At 48.0% G+C, this 16,795-nt stretch overlaps 1 protein-coding gene across 2 annotated transcripts in view; it reads right to left on the bottom strand.

Annotated features, from left to right (window-relative positions):
• LOC138511133 (NACHT, LRR and PYD domains-containing protein 3-like) overlaps nucleotides 1–14,908 on the bottom strand; it is a 239,193-nt gene extending 224,285 nt beyond the window's left edge. Inside the window, exon 1 of one of the 2 annotated variants that reach the window (XM_069626617.1) lies at nucleotides 14,642–14,908. The gene's annotated coding sequence lies outside the window, so the exon portion shown is untranslated. Of the gene's footprint in view, nucleotides 1–9,266; nucleotides 10,013–14,641 lie in introns of those variants that run through there. The other variant, XM_069626618.1, reaches the window with a different exon arrangement.
• Nucleotides 14,909–16,795: the final 1,887 nt, after the last annotated feature.

Genomic DNA, 16,795 nt, shown 5'->3' with positions numbered 1-16,795 from the left:
ACTGGCACCTACATCGTTGTAATATTATTTTGTGCCCCATCCACTTCACATATCATTGTGCGGTTGGCAAATCAAAACCCCCCAGGTGGTTCCTCCAGATGTAATTTCCCAATTCAATAGGTGTTAAAAAATTCATATCACTATCACCATTGGCATTATCCTGTGACAAAGGATATAAGGAGGACAAGGAGAAGTTCCAGTATTGTCAGGAGGAAGTGTTGTACATAGGTCAGTTAATTTTGCACAAAGGAAAGAAAGTGACACATGAAAGGGATGAGGCAATTATAAAGACACCAACACCGAACACAGTGAGACAAATGCAGCAGTTTCTAGGTTTGTGTAATTACATTAGAGCCTGGGTGTTTGATTATAGCACGTACAAATAGTCACTTCTGCAGGCATTAAAGAAAGCACAAGTTAGTAAGACAAAAATAGAATGGACCGAAGAAATGGAGAAAGGGTTTGAGGAATTGAAAAAAGCTATTTGTACAGCCCCTGTTTTAGGGATTCCCAATTATGCTGAGGAATTTTATTTGTTTTCGCACATAAATGGGACAGTCATGACAGCAGTGCTTACACAAGGACCACGTTGGGGTAATAACCTTTGGCATATTACAGTGGGATTCTAGACCCAGTTATGAGAGGACACTTCCCTTGTGAACAATCTTTGGCAGCTGCTGCATTTGCAATTGAGAAGTCCACAAGTATTGTCATGGGCTGCTCTATGACCCTTTACGTGGAGCATGCCATGTTTGCCATTTTAGAGAAACCCAAAGGCACATTGACATCCCAAAGAGCGTTGTCTTATGAGGTAATGATTTGTAACGCAACAATTAAAATTGTAAGATGTAAAAAAGTGAACCCAGCCATGTTCATAGCTGAACCCGTAGACAAAGGTGATCATGTGCATGTCTGTGCCAATTATGTTGAATTTTATGATGATATACCCTGTGTGAAGGAGAATGCTTTGGAAGGAGGGGAAATTCTCTTTATTGATGGTTCTTCGAAATCTGATTAGACTAGTGGGCAAAGGCATTCAGGCGCTGCAGTAGTAAGACAGATTAAATGGACAATTCGAGGTGGTGGCAAGTGCACATTTCTGCGTATACATGCTATACAAATTACCAATAAAATAAATAAGTGTAATAAACTGTATCGTTGCTACTCCTCATTTCATCATGGAATGCTTTCTAGCAGCGTATGTCAAACTAAGTTCAATTCACACGTGGACAGGAATGCTAAAAGAAATGACAGACAACTCACCGACACCCACCAACACAGTGAAAAATCTTGGATGCACCCTGGACTCCGACCGGACTCTCTCGCGCCAAGTCAACAATGTCTCAAAATCCTGCCAAAGTGGTCACAGCTTCTAAATGCTATTGGGGGCTCTTATAGATTCAACTTTTCTCAGAGAGGCTGTTGGGCGCAGCTTCTAGAATGCAATTGGGTACACTTCTAAATTCAGTTGGTCACAGGTTCTAAAAGCAATTGGGTACACTTCTAATGCAAATGGTCACAGCTTCTAAGTGCAATTGGGTACACTTACTTCTAAATTCAACTTTCTCAGATAGGCTATTGGGCACACTTCTAGTAACTTTCAAGGGAGGCTATTGGGTGCACATTTAAATCTACTCATACATGTATAGATTAGAGATTCCAAGTGCAAATATGCTACAGCTATGATTGGATTACAGTGGTGATGCTTTGTTCGATGCGTGGTTGGGTAGTATGGCGTGAGGTGATTGCCTCAGGCCCTGCCCTTCTCACACTTACTTATTGTTAGCTTCTTGCTTCTCCTGCAGATACGGTCAGGAGCTGTCTCTGTATGAGCTGTCCTTTGTCCCAGGGTCCTTAGTCGCAGGGGGCTGCCGGGCAGCCCTCTGCCCGGCGAGGGTCTGTAATGGCTGGTGACTCAGGGCCTGCAAGCCAATCAGGGCACGGCCTGCACAGGGCTGGCCACTCAGCCAATCACGGGGGTGGTGGGCAGGCTGGTAGGGATGAGAATCAGGAAGTGGGAGCGGGGTGGGGAGGCAGGCGGAAACGACTGGAAAAGGGCCTGTGGCTGGGGGACACACGGGGCAAAGGCACAACAAAGGCACACGGATGCCTGCAGCCACGCGATTCAATCACCCACGCTCAGCTACAAAGAAGCGAGCGGAGGGTGAAGCGGATCGCTAGGCCTGCACAGTGCTGGCCACTCAGCCAATCACAGGGGTGGTGGGCGGGCTGGGAGGCGGGAGGGATGAGAATCAGGAAGTGGGAGCGGGGTGGGAAGGTAGGGGGGAACGACTGGAAAAGATGTTACCAATAGCATCTGTGAAAGTTGATTATAGAAGTGTATCCAATAGACACTCTGGAAACTTGAATTTAGAAGTGTGCCCAGTAGACGCTCTGTGAAAATTGCATTTAGAAGTGTACCCAATAGCCTCTGTGAGAGTTACATTTAGAAGTGTGCCAAATAGCCTCTCTGATAAATTGAATTTAGAAGTGTACCCAATAGCCTCTGTGTGGAAAATTGGACTTAGAAGTTCGCCCAGTAGCCTCTCTGGGAAAGTTGCATTTAGAAGTTTGCACATTGAAAAGCATATAACCCATGATATCACACCACCACGCTTACTCTCTCCTTTACATCACCACTCAACTAGAACACAGAGATACTATGACACCATTCGGTATAACTGTTCTCATACGAACATCCGCCGCTTACTCCATCATTCTATGTAAACACTGCTGGTCTCACACCCCCAGCCAGGCGTTTTCCTCAGGCCTAACGCAGCCACATCCGTTCCAGATAAATCCTGCCAGAACAAACACATTCTCCAAAAACAACTCAAAAATGGCGGCAGCATTCTATCCGCCCAGAGGACGTAATGTCTAATAATTGTCTGCATGATCTGAACAAGTCTGAGGCAGACAAATTAACTATTCGACAAAACCTACCACAATCAGAAGTACCTGAGAAGTACCTGAGTTAGAACAAGCGAATAAGCACCATTTTGCGGTTGCGGCAGGTTTGCAAATGTGTAACAATGTCATGGCCGCAACCTCAACAGCATTGATCCCTTTCATGAAACTATATGAAGCTCTAGATGAAGATATGAACGACCAGAACGCAGACCATACATCGAGGCGATTAAATGTAGAAGCTGAGGTGTCATCCAAATGGCAAAATAGGTTTAGTGATCTTGCTAAGAATTAACTTTGCAAAAGAAACTGAGCCTATCAATGCTGTTCTAGAGTGTGGGAAATGGATGCGATCAAACACCCAACAAATACCCACAAACTAAGTAGTGTGTGGTTGCGCTTGTAAACAAAATTCTACATCGAAGCATCCCCTTGGAAAATCTCAGCGCATGGCACAAATGGAGCCGTTGTCTAGTGATAAAGGCTCCAACTGACACCTATCCAGGGTCCAACCTATGGAGGCAGATATCTCCAAACATGTGAAACCTGTGTACTCGGACGTGGCACGATTGAGTGTTCGAGCTGCGGTTCCACATGAGCAGGTTCCGGGTCAGAGTGTCCTCTCTTCTTGTGCTATAAGCCATAGTGAACTACAGGTCGGTTCTCTAGTCTCATGGAATACCAGGGGCTTTTTACATTTATTTCAGGACAATGAATTGGAAAGTGAGGCAAACAATCTGATATGCCTGCAGGAAACCTGGATGCGAACTGAACCAACATGTGAAGGTTACGCTGTAATATTGAATCCTGCCCAGAAAAATGTTACAGGCCGCCCCTTCTCAGGTCTCCTAACAGTGGCGAAAAAAAAAAAAAATAAAAAATAACCGACCAGGGTGGCTAGTCTGTAGATCAGTGCATCCAAACATCTTCGTACAAGGTACCATCATACAGATCTCAGGAGAAGAAGATGGCCCAAATGAGTTCCTATTTCTAGTTAATGTCTACTGGAATCATGCTAAAATAGGTGCTACTATCTCATCCGTTACTCGGATAATAATAATTTGGCATTTATTTAGCGCTACGAACCCTCAGGTATCTGAGCGCTGCTTATTATTACCCACGGTGTGTGGTGCTCATTTATCGACCTCGGAAGGATGAAAGGCTGAGTTTGGCCCCGTTGGGATTGGAACCTGCGTTAGCAGGCTCTGCACCGATGTCAAAGCGAGCTCTCTACTCGCTGTGCCACTTGACCGGCTAATGGATGATGGATAGATGTATGGATGATTGATAGATTCATGTTGGATTTCCAGACATATTCTGTCATCGTATGTGGAGATCTTAACCATTCATGGATCGATTCCGATGGACAAGTATTGAATTCTACAAACTATGTGAGGCACCCTATGGTGGACTGAACTGAAAAAAGGAACTGTGTAATGCTAAAAGGGCAAACCACCGGAGACATTCCAGCGAGAGCGACTTGGCATGGCAACAATACCCACAAAACAATTGATTACATCTAGACCTCATGTGAATTCACTGCAAAGATCAAATCCTTAGAGATCCTGAAAATGAGAAATAGTGATCATGACACAGTCTATCTCCAGTGGATCATGAGGCAAAGATCTCTAACCAATACGCACAATGAGCAACTGGAGATAAACCAAGGCTTAAAATTGGCTACGAATAAGATCGTTGGAGATCACAAAGCTCACACAAGAACTGGGCTTGGGTCTTACACATGGAGAAAATTCGGCTGAGTACACGTCTCTTCAAACCCACTTTATCAAAGCCAAACCGGATTTTATAACGGCGACTTCAAACATAAACATCCATTTAGTAAAATATTTCTAGACAGGAAAAGGAAATTACGAGAGGACTTGAAAAGGCTCAAACATTCCAACACAAGTATGAATGTACAGGAAGAAGAAAGAGTACTCCACCAAAAACACCGAAACTGGATGTGCTCGTTCAAACGCCACCGTGAACAGGACAGGCAGAGACAATGCTCCAACTGATTTGTAAACTGAAAAGCCGTGAGACATAGGCTATTATGAACAATGGATCCCAAAATCAGTTGGGTAGTATGACAGTGGGAGTCAGTCCCCTAGATTGGACAAATCATTTTACAGCGGTCTTTAATTCTCCCCACAAACAGGTGGTGAAACAATGGATTGACCCACACGTTGTTTGGACGATTGAGCGGAGTAGGGTGGTCATTGAAGATGCCATCAGGACAATCAAAATCTCTGGTGCAGCAGGCCCTGATGGTTTATCTAACCTAACCCTAAAAAGAAATAGAAAAGAATGGGCATTCTTTATTGAAGCACTGTTTATGAACATAGTGGCTACCCGGAAGATCCCGTCTTCATGGCAATCGGTGGTAGTTGTGCCTATATTCAAGAAAGGCGATCGAACTAATCCAGCCAACTACCGTCCTATTCCCCTGTTAGATGTTATTGGTAACATTTTCACATTCTTTCTTTCAAAAACGATCAGTGAAGTGGGCAGCTGATTCAAAGCTCATCGACGACAGACAAACCGGCTTCACTACAGGGGTTGGCGATGAACTGAATCTCACTATTCTCAACTTCCTGAAGCTGGAACCCTTGAAAATCCACAAGCCCATCTTCTTCTCTTTTGTTGATTTACGACAGGCATTCGATCGGGTGAACCATGAACTCTTGTGGGAAAAACTAACAAAAGCACATTGTCCAGCTGATTTACTATAGATGCTAACCGAACTACATAGTAATACATCAATTTGAGTTCACCTAAATGCTAATGGTGACCTATCAGACGAGATTATGATGGAGAGGGGGGTCAAGCAACGCTGTCCGTTGGCGGCATTGATTTTCAAATTATACCCAGCTGACATGCCTGAGGCCCTGAAAAGCTGCAATGCTTTTCCTCCCCGGATCAACGGGTACCCGATTAGCTGGGCTATTTACGTAGATGATGTAGTGTTCATCGATTCCACTCTGATCGGACTACAGCGGCTATTAACAAATTTGGGCATTTACCTATCCTCGATTGATGTGGAGATTAATGTAGATAAATCAAAGATTATCGTTCTTGGACCCCAAAACAGCGCTAAAGGAAAACAGTTCAAGTGAACAGTAGATAAGAAAATCCTTGAAAGAACCGACATCAGATACCTTTGCGTCATCTTCAACAAATCAATCGAAGAATGTAATTGAACTGAAGATCTGAAAGCCAAAATGAATCCCTTTGCCCTTCAAGGAGCAAAACTACACAGAGAATTCGGTAAATTCACTCTAATGCCTGTGATTTTGTTTTTTCGACAAAAAGTGGTAGCAGCAATCACATTTGGGAGTGAAGCCAGCTTAACATTGACTCTGGAGTGTGGGACAAGTTGGAAGTGCAGTTTTGGCGGAAAGTATTGAGGTTGCCAAGATTTGTATCTATAGTTGCAATTCGCTTTGAACTTGGCCTTTGTAAAGACCGGAGGGGGGGGTCTGTACTTCCGCTGTCTATTTGTTAGAGGAGAGACACAGAGACCCCAGCCAAGATTCTCTATTACGGTAGCAATGGACAAGCAATCAAGGCCTAGCTTCTCAGGAGGTGATTCAGGCTGGTTCTTAAGTACAGTGTAGTCCCCAAGCCCCCACAAAGGAATGTCCGCACACTGTATTGGTTAAAACACAGTCTTTATATAATTAATATTCTAAGTAATGTACACTATCACGATAACTCACTTTGTACGCAGAAATCAATAATGGCAAATATGTACCATTCTAAAGTGGTACCACTAACGTTATCATATCTCATTAAAGTGCATACGGTCAGAATGACACATAGATCAAAAATAAAGAGGAAACCAGCAGTAGAAAGAAGAAAGAGAGCAAGATGGTTGAGCAATAGGCAGAATACTGGTCACTACCGTTAAACACAGTTCTGTGTGGAGATCCCCCCACCTGGACAACCTGTAGAAGAAAGATACAAGCCCAGACCATATATTGTTCACACTAGACTTTCCAATAGTTCTGCAACCCCAAAGTACCTTGGCATTGTAGCGTTCAGCGTCGGGGAATCGACGGTCTTTCTTGAGTGTCCTCCCTTTCAAGCAGGAGTCACGGGTCGTCGAACGTCCGACGGAGAACAGGTTGAGCTACGGCGGTGAAGTGGCCGCGTCATTCCTAGCGGTGCTCGTTGACGGGGAAGCGTAAATGTCCTGCAAGGAAGAGGCGTGCGGAGCACCTCGGTGTCGATAGTTCTGGACCGCAAAGAGTTGAAGAACTGTGGCCCAGCAAGGGCATCGAGTCGTCGGCGTCTGTGGTCTTTGGGTGGCGGGAAACCCACCGGTGGATGCTCCTCAGAGCGTCGACGGTCAGGCCTTCTCCAGCAGGATACAGCAATGACGATGCGGACGAGAGCGTCCTTGGATCAATGAAGTTCTTAGGCAATGGGAGCACGGCCGCTCGGGTCAGCGACGGCAGTCGGCGACAGTGGCGGACAACAGTCCGGGCGCTTCTCCTTGGAGTTCCGCAGCAATCCCTGTATCGGGTCGGCAGCCTGTCGAAGGTCTGTCTACCAGGGAGCTTAGGCAAAGATCAGCTGTGCACGATGGTTCCTCGTAGCTCGGGAAGAGGGCGCCTTACCAGGTCCTCTCTGGGTCAGTCCTTGAAGCACAGCAGCTTTCAGATTGTGAAGGAGAGCAACAGCAGTTCTTCTCATCCAGTAAGGCTTCAAGGTCAAGCTTCAGTTACTCCAGTTACTCGTCGTAGTAGAGTTCAGCTTCTGAACACGATTCCTAGCAGTGAGAGGTCCCCAGATATACTGTTGATCTCCCATTCATTCCGCTGGGTCACACTCAAGCATCCAATCACGACTACGGGCATTCATGCAGGCAGGCAGCCAATCAGGCACACGAGGTATTCAGGCCATTCACTTCTCTCCAGACACTCACAACAAGTTATGTGTATTGGGACAAGTACCGAGCCATTCAACACTCCCAAGCTGCATTCATACCGGTTTCGGGCAGGGCTGTCTCAGTCATTGTGTCAAACACCAGATACTAGACACCCACAACATAGAATGCGTATTCGTCACACACTCCATTCACCAAGGTCCCACCCACAGGCGTACCCACAACATACGGTCATTGAGAAGGCTCCAGCCAGTCTGGTCAGCACTTCCCCACACTACCATATACAGAACTTTCACCCAACAGCCAGTCAGGGGGAAGGGACAGAGGCAGGGCTTCCCGGGACTTCGGGAAGATCAAGGTAACAGGTGATGGAAGGCAAGAGGCCATGGGGGCCATTTTGTCTCCATCCGGAATCTACCGATTCCAATGACAGGGCCTGGGCATCCCAAAATGGAGAACACTCAGGGCACCAGGCAATTCAGCACGGAGCTGCCACCAGTCCGTACCCTGCTCTGTGGGTCACACACAGGTGCCCAAAAACATACACTAGGGGCACAGGGTTGTACCCCTACCCATGGGTGCCATAAGGGTATCCCACGGGTCTGTTCACCAAACCAAAAGAGAGAGCTGCACCGCCAGGAGTCCCACATGAACTCCTGTGCGGAAAACACAACAGAACACATGATAAAAAGCAGTAAAGGACAAGGATACGGAGGCCATGTCTCTCAGATGCATTTCCAGCATCACAGCCTTCAATCATTGAGTGCATGGATCCTTTGGAAGTCTTTTGGTTTCTAGCTCCCAATCAGATCTTGAAAGAAGCTTCGATTAGACCCTACAACGCCCTACTTAAAGACGGGTCAGAACTGGTGCTAATGAATCTTGACCATGTGGGAGCCTCGCTAGTTCTACTGTGCAACAATCCCTGTGCAGTAAAAAAAAAAAAGTCAGCAATTGCAATAAGACTATCGAAAAAAAACATTTGCTGCTGAAATCAAGTATAACTCAACACTATGAGGCCCATGCAGCAAATCAGGTTCCTAAGTACCTGCAATTTTGTCCGTTGAAATACCATCGAGACAAATTCCTTTGGATGAAACTCATTGTACTGCTGACATAAGAAATGTTGCTTCTAAGAAGACATGACATAAACATTACCAACAACAATTGCCGGTTTTGTGACAAACATGTGGAGCCCCTCGACCACCTGGTTTGGGACGCTGCACCTGCATGCCAACACTAGTGCTATGTCTCTGCGGAGGCTTTGGGGCACGGTCGCAGCCCTCCCAGGGATTAAACTACTCCTCTGCGCCCGCCTAAATGGGAACTGCAGTGATGAGCAGCGCGGTCCCTGCGTGAATATAAAGTGGGATTGTGAGGATATGCAGGCTGTGGTTCTAATCCCTTTTCCCGACCTCTTCTCCCTTGATGTGGCTCCCCTGGGGTTGTGCTATTCTGGGAGGCTCACCTGCTGAATGATGATGATGAGCTCTCCGTCCTGCTGCTTCTGGCAGGGGCGCTTGCCGAAGGGGACCGAGTTCTTTCACTGGTCCCTTGCTGTGGAAGTCCAGGCCAGCTGCCACTCATCCACTTCACTAGCTGGTAAGTGTTTCTCTTGTTTCCACTTGCCTGCTTGTCTTCCGACTTTCACAATTGAATTGCTAAAGTTTGTTCTGAACTTAAAGTCTGTTCTCCATGTAATGTCTCTTTCTCTGCTCTCTCTTCCTTTGCAGGTGTTGTAGCGGTTCTGCCCGTAGCTGCAGTGATCAAAATGGTGCCAGCAGTACGGAGGAGCGGAGCAGCGAAGGTCCGGCAGCTGGTAAGCAATCTTTATGGGTGCGCGTATGATTTTAAGCAAGGCGCAACCCTGGGTCTGGTGTTCTTAATTATTCTAACCTTGTGTTATTATCTTTCTCGATTCAGGTCTTCGGTTTCGGGAGCAGGAGTGTGGATGCTGCGGCGTTGGATTCAAAATCCGCCAAGATGGGATGCTGCCAGGCTGATGAGAACCAGAGTCCAGGTAAGGTTGCAGCCTTTGCAGGCTCCCGCGAGGTAAGTTAGCTGGGTGAGCGTAACGCTGCACGGAGGTGCAAAGTAACGCAAATTGCTTTTCTGAGGGATAGGTGGGTTAATATAGTCTAGTTCTTGGCCACACTGATTGGTTCAGGCCTGCCTGCCACACCCTTCCCCACCTAGATTCTACACATGCTTTTCAGTCTCCACTTCCTGCCTCTCTCTAAAAGGACACGCCCGAACAGTGTGCAAGTGGAGACTTCCAGCATTAACATTTCAGCTTGTATTCATTCATGAGCCTGGTGCCAAAGACGCAGGGACATTGTCCAGCCAGGTTCCCTGTGTCTAAATGTCCCAAAGGGACAAGAAGGAGATATATTACCCCTTGCCCCCATCACCAGATGGCGTGGTTTCTGCGTTGTTGGGCCTGTGGCCATCACAACTGTGTTTATACGCCACAGCCTGAACCTTCGTCCATGTTTGGGAAGCTGCACCTGCATGCCAACACTAGTGCTAGGTCTATACTGTGTTTATACGCCGCAGCCTGAACCTGCTTCCACGTTTGGGACGCTGCACCTGCATGCCAACACCAGTGCTAGGTCTGTACTGTGTTTATAGGCCGCAGCCGGAACCTTCTTCCACGTTTGGGACGCTGCACCTGCATGCCAACTCTAGTGCTAGGTCTATACTGCGTTTATACACAGCATGGCAGCAAACTTCAGAAAAGCAAAAAGGTACTTCCAACCTCCCACCAAGAAAACTGCTGAAAGGTTCAGTACTATGAAATGCTCTGCAAGGAAACTGCTGAAAAGGACTGTACTATGAAGTGCTCGCCATTAAACTGTTCTATTAAGTGCTTGGCAAGGAAACTGCTGAAAAGGACTGTACTGTGAAGTGCTCAGCCAGGAAACTGCTGAAAAGGACTGTACTATGAAGTGCTCAGCCAGGAAACTGCTGAAAAGGACTGTACTATGAAGTGCTCAGCCAGGAAACTGCTGAAAAGGACTGTACTATGAAGTGCTCAGCAAGGAAACTGCTGAAAAGGACTGTACTATGAAGTGCTCAGCCAGGAAACTGCTGAAAAGGACTGTACTATGAAGTGCTCAGCAAGGAAACTGCTGAAAAGGATTGTACTATGAAGTGCTCAGCAAGGAAACTGCTGAAAAGGACTGTACTATGAAGTGCTCAGCCAGGAAACTGCTGAAAAGGACTGTACTATGAAGTGCTCAGCAAGGAAACTGCTGAAAAGGATTGTACTATGAAGTGCTCAGCAAGGAAACTGCTGAAAAGGATTGTCGCGCTTGGCTCACTCGCGGATGTCTGACAAAGGGCCATGGCTGCCAATGTGCAAGATCAAGTGCAAAGGGGCCCTGAGCACCCCAAAAATAAATGACCATCTATTTGTGTCTGGGGGCCTTGGGCAAGCTGCCCAATCAGAGGTGGAAGCCCACATGAAGAGCTACATGGCTCCAATTATTCGGTCATAGACACCAATGTCTTATTAAATCTAAACGTAGTGAGGGATGAGACTAGGGTCCCGCGGGCCACCTCTATTTATGCTCTATTGGAACCGCAGCGCCCCCATGGGATATGCTATGGGCATCGCCAAAGCCTGGGGGGTCAGAAGTCAGCTCAGATAACTGGGGGCTCTACGGTAGTCGAGTACTCTAGGGGTACGTTGAAGTTCGCCATAAAGATATTATTAAAACCATGCAACACAATCCAGGAGGAACTGAGCGCGCAAAGTGCTTCACTGCGCAATCCCGGTAGAACTGAGCGCACAAAGTGCTTCACTGCACAGTCCAGGAGTGTTAGGCAGAATTATATGCAGTACCCTTTAGGAACACCACAGACAATTAAGACTACAAGTGACAGTATAAATTCACCTTTGGTACAAGCCTGTTCTACACAGATAAATTGGTAGCGATGTCTGAGCAGCCAGACTTATCTCAAGAGTAAGTGAGCAGTATCAAATAGTTACACAAAGGACAGCAATTACTATGGTTCAAACAAACACTGACTCAAGGTTTCTGAGTAAAAGAATGTACATTTATTTCACTCTTCAGTTGTAGAACATTACACTATTATAAGCAGTCTTAAAATCACACTCTTAATACACCACACCACTTCCCTTAAATTCCAGACAAGTTAAGCTCACAAAATAAAGTGGGAGCAAAATGGCACTCCAGCAATTTAAAAGGGAGGGAAAGACAAACACAGAAATTGAATCACACCAACAGGTATGTACTCAGGGCAAGCGAACAAGAGACTACAATGATAAAATCAGATAGAAAAGGCTTAGGGCCAAATTCAATGGTTCAAAAGTCTTCTGCTCAAGATAATACAGTTCAGGATAGTTTGCTGTAAAGTTTGTGCCACGGATTCTGGACGAGGTTGGTTGGTAGAAAAGTTAGTTCAAAGAGAAGAGATGGACAAGCCTTTGGTTTGGAGAAAGATTTCAAACTCTTTCACCGTGGTTGACCAAAACGGACAACAGGATTTACACAGTACCTTAAAACGGAGAGGGAGCTGTAGCTGAGGCAGACGTTCCTGGTAGTTCCTGCAGGCTCACGGTTCCTGAAGCGACTGTCGGACTGATCAGAAGTAGGAAGACTGGAGGGTCCTGCACTACCCAGGGAAGAAACCAGTAGCAGAGCAAAGCAACGAATAAAAGGTGCGCTCCTTAAATCCCAAGCAGGGTCCGACCATCCTGGCTATCCGGCCCACTGTAGCTCTGTACAGTGAATTCGACCAGAGGAGGGGTCCTGGCTTGCAGTTTGGGCGAACTGGTTGGTCCCACCAGCTCAAGGGAAGAAGTTTCCTGGAGGATCTTCTTTGTCGTCGGATTCTGAAGATTCGGACCTGCAGCAGGGCTTCACCGGGCGGTTCAGTCATTGTAGGGGTCCTCTTCCATCAGCTCCTCGTAGGTTCTTTAGTTCAAGTGGCGACTCTGCCTTCTCAGTCCCAGAGATCTGTTTTTTTATGCAGTTTTCCCCCCATTCACACAGCCTGGCTGTCAATCACACAGCAGGGTGGCTGTCCTGGCAAGGACAGTCACCCAGCCAATCAAACAGGAGTGCGACTTGGGTTACCAAGGGAACACATGGCAGGGGTCCGAAGATCCATCCCTCAAACCCTGCCTACCCAGACTTTCAGGCGCTTTAAGGAGGGCTTCTGTGTGGAAGCCAGCGAAAAGACGGCGAACAAAGGGACCAAACCTGGTTTGGCGCGCAGGGTAAAACACGAGAAAGACATTTTCAAAAAGAAATGGCGAATAAACCCAGCCGGAACCGTAATAAAACGAATATGGTCAAGTGGGTAATGTGTGAGGCTAATAGAATAGCCTAAAACAATACCATGATTATTTAAGATAACCGCGGTATCAAAAATAGGGTAGATACCACTGCCACCAGCCAAGTCTTAATGTAAAGAGAGTGAAATAAGGCTCCAAGAGACACAGACAAAAAGGGATAAGAATTAACCCTTTCCAATACTCCATGTAAGATGGGGTGTACTGGGTCTGTGGTTTAAAGTGACTATCATAAAGTTAATGACAACTTTACCTTTTCTGGGGGACAGTAGTCCGCCCCAGAAAAATGGATTCAGGGGGAAGTCTCAAAGACAACCCTGTGTCACTGCACTGAAGGTGCTGTGTAACAAACATGAAAACTATGAGGCCATGGAGTAGGTGAGGCTCCAGTGCCCAAGATCACACAAAAAGTGAAAACACACACAGCAAAAAAAGGCTCACACTCTTACCAGGTGAAAAAAATAAACCCTAGAAATCCAGCAAAGCTGCTGAGGGACTCAGTAGGTAAGGGAAATCAGCCATTTAAGAGAATTCTCCCTAACAAGGAGGAATTGAGCGCCCAAAGTGCTTCACTGCACAATGCACACTCCAGGAGGAGCTGAGCACGCAAAGTGCTTCACTGCACAATCCAGGAGGAGCTCAGCACGCAAAGTGCTTCACTGCACAATCCAGGAGGAGCTCAGCGCGCAAAGTGCTTCACTGCACACTGCTTCACTGCACAATCCAGGAGGAGCTGAGCACGCAAAGTGCTTCACTGCACAATCCAGGAGGAACTGAGCGCGCAAAGTGCTTCACTGCACAATCCAGGAGGAGCTGAGCGCGCAAAGTGCTTCACTGCACAGTCCAGAGGCCAGATTGCAGAAACTTTGCAACAGTGCAAGTGAAAGGTTTGCACAGTATTAGCACAAGGGCAAAGTTTGCCCTACGTTTAAGAACACTGGGACACATTAAAAAACCATTGCACCTGGGCTAAAATTGCCCTACTGTAAAAAGATGCATTTTCACGAAATGGTGCTTTTAATATGCCAACCTGCACTTGTCCAGGTGCAATGGTTTTTTAATGTGTCTAATACTGGCTCCAGGAGGAACTGCAAGGCGCGCGCACACACATCACTAAAGCAATAGTTTCAGCCTTCTAAGCTTAAGGGTAAAACCCGCGACTGCAACTCATGGACTAGTTCCTCGTGAGTCCATCTGGTGTCATTAACATGCACACGGGCCTACACATTCTAGCGCCGCGAAGTAACTAGACAAGCGCTGGCAGTACCTGCTTGATGTCCCAGGAAGGGGCCCCTCAGAGCCCGAGGAAGGAGGGGGGCGAGCGAGCATGTGCCGCCCGGGAGCCTACACATTCTAGCGCTGCGAAGTAACTAGGCAAGCGCTGGCAGTACCTGCTTGATGTCCCAGGAAGGGGCCCCTCCGAGCCTGAGGAAGAGGGGGGGGCGAGCGAGCGAGCATGTGCCGCCCGGGAGCCTACACATTCTAGCGCTGCGAAGTAACTAGGCAAGCGTTGGCAGTACCTGCTGTGTGATGTCCGGGGAAGGGGCCCCTCCGAGCCTGAGGAAGGGCGAGCGGAGGGGAGGGGGGGGCGACCTTCCTCTAATTGAAAGGTGGAGTCTGAGGCCCCAGCGCCCACCTGGAGAGACAGGCGCCCCAACACAGCTCCTGCAAGAATCTGACGCCTAATGACCCGGGCTTGACCCCCTTCCTTCCGGTGTTGTAGGATATCCTGCAGTGCCGGAGCCGCCCTCAGGCTATCAGGTGGGGGTGGCCCCAGGGCTTCACTCTGTCACTAAAAGCCGTATATCACCATGTATGGCATAATATAGCGCTTCCCCTGTCAGGCGGAGGGAACTGGGCGCTGCTCTTTCTGTACGTGTCAGGCGGTTCGGTCCCGGGGCTAAAGGTGGGAGGGGGAGGGGCGTTGCATGGAGACGGCTGCACGCCCTTGCTCGGCCCACGTGCACATTGCACGTGGATCCGAGTCTGAATTGCCTCCAAGACTTGGGAGCAGAGGGGCCAGGAATGGACTAGAACCTCCCCTCTGCAGGTAACTCTGGAAAGAGGGGGGCACCCAGCAAGCCCTGCACCAGCACAATCTCCTGCCACACGCCCACACCCAGGTGCATGGAAGAGCAGCTCAGTGTGTACCTGTGTGTTTATACACCACACGCCCACACCCAGGTGCATGGAAGAGCAGCTCAGTGTGCACCTGTGTGTTTATACACCACACGCCCACACCCAGGTGCAGGGAGGAGGTGCGTTCAGCTCAGTGTGTGCCTGTGTATTTATAAACCACACGCCCAAATACACCACACGCCCACACCCAGGTGCAGGGAGGAGCAGCTCAGTGTGCACCTGTGTGTTTATACACCACACGCCCACACCCAGGTGCAGGGAGGAGCAGCTCAGTGTGCACCTGTGTGTTTATACACCACAGGCCCACACCCAGGTGCATGAAAGAGGTGCATTCAGCTCAGTGTGTGCCTGTGTATTTATAAACCACACGCCCACACCCAGGTGCAGGGAAAGGCAGCTCAGTGTGCACCTGTGTGTTTATACACCACAGGCCCACACCCAGGTGCATGGAAGAGGTGCATTGAGCTCAGTGTGCGCCTGTGTGTTTATAGCATGTGGAGTCCCCACGGCAACTGCCCATATTCCAGGGGGAGAGTAAGATAAAATGCCCCATCAGGCTCTCTATACAGTAAAGAAAAAATGCACCAGGCAAACCACCTTGCCCAAGACCAGTCTGACCTACCCCTGCCTCCTTCATGCACTAGATAGCATGTGGAGACCCCACGGCAACTGCCCTTATTCCAGGGGGAGAGTAAAATAAAATGCCCCGGTTGGCTCTATACAGTAAAGTAAAATGCACCAGGCAAACCACCTTGCCCAAGACCAGTCTGACCTACCCCTGCCTCATTCATGCACTAGATAGCATGTGGAGACCCCACGGCAACTGGCCATATTCCAGGGGGAGAGTAAGATAAAATGCCCCAGCAGGCTCTCTATACAGTAAAGTAAAATGCACCAGGCAAACCACCTTGCCCAAGACCAGTCTGACCTACCACTGCCTCCTTCATGCACTAGATAGCATGTGGAGACCCCACGGCAACTGACTATAGCCCAGTGGGAGAGTAAGATAAAATGCCCCAGCAGGCTCTCTACAGTAAAGTAAAATGCACCAGGCAAACCACCTTGCACAAGACCAGTCTGACCTACCCCTGCCTCCTTCATGCGCTAGATAGCATGTGCAGACCGCACAGCAACTGCCCATAGTCCAGGGGTAGAGTAAGATTAAATGCCCCGGCAGGCTCTCTATACAGTAAAGTAAAATGCACTCGGCAAACCACCTTGCCCAAGACCAGTCTGACCTCCCACTGCCTCATTCATGCACTAGATAGCATGTGGAGACCCCACGGCAACTGCCCATAATTGCAGGGGGAGAGTAAGATTAAATGCCCTGGCAGGCTACTTATACAGTAAAGTAAAATGCACCAGGCAAACCACCTTGCCCAAGACCAGTCTGACCTACCCCTGCCTCCTTCATGCACTAGATAGCATGTGGAGACCCCACGGCAACTGCCCATAATTGCAGGGGGAGAGTAAGATTAAATGCCCTGGCAGGCTACTTATACAGTAAAGTAAAATGCACCAGGCAAACCACCTTG

This window comes from Ambystoma mexicanum, chromosome 6p (genome assembly GCF_040938575.1).
Source record: "Ambystoma mexicanum isolate Mex_15411 chromosome 6p, UKY_AmexF1_1, whole genome shotgun sequence".
NCBI lineage: Eukaryota > Metazoa > Chordata > Amphibia > Caudata > Ambystomatidae > Ambystoma > Ambystoma mexicanum.
This window is presented reverse-complemented; position numbering and strand designations above follow the sequence as displayed.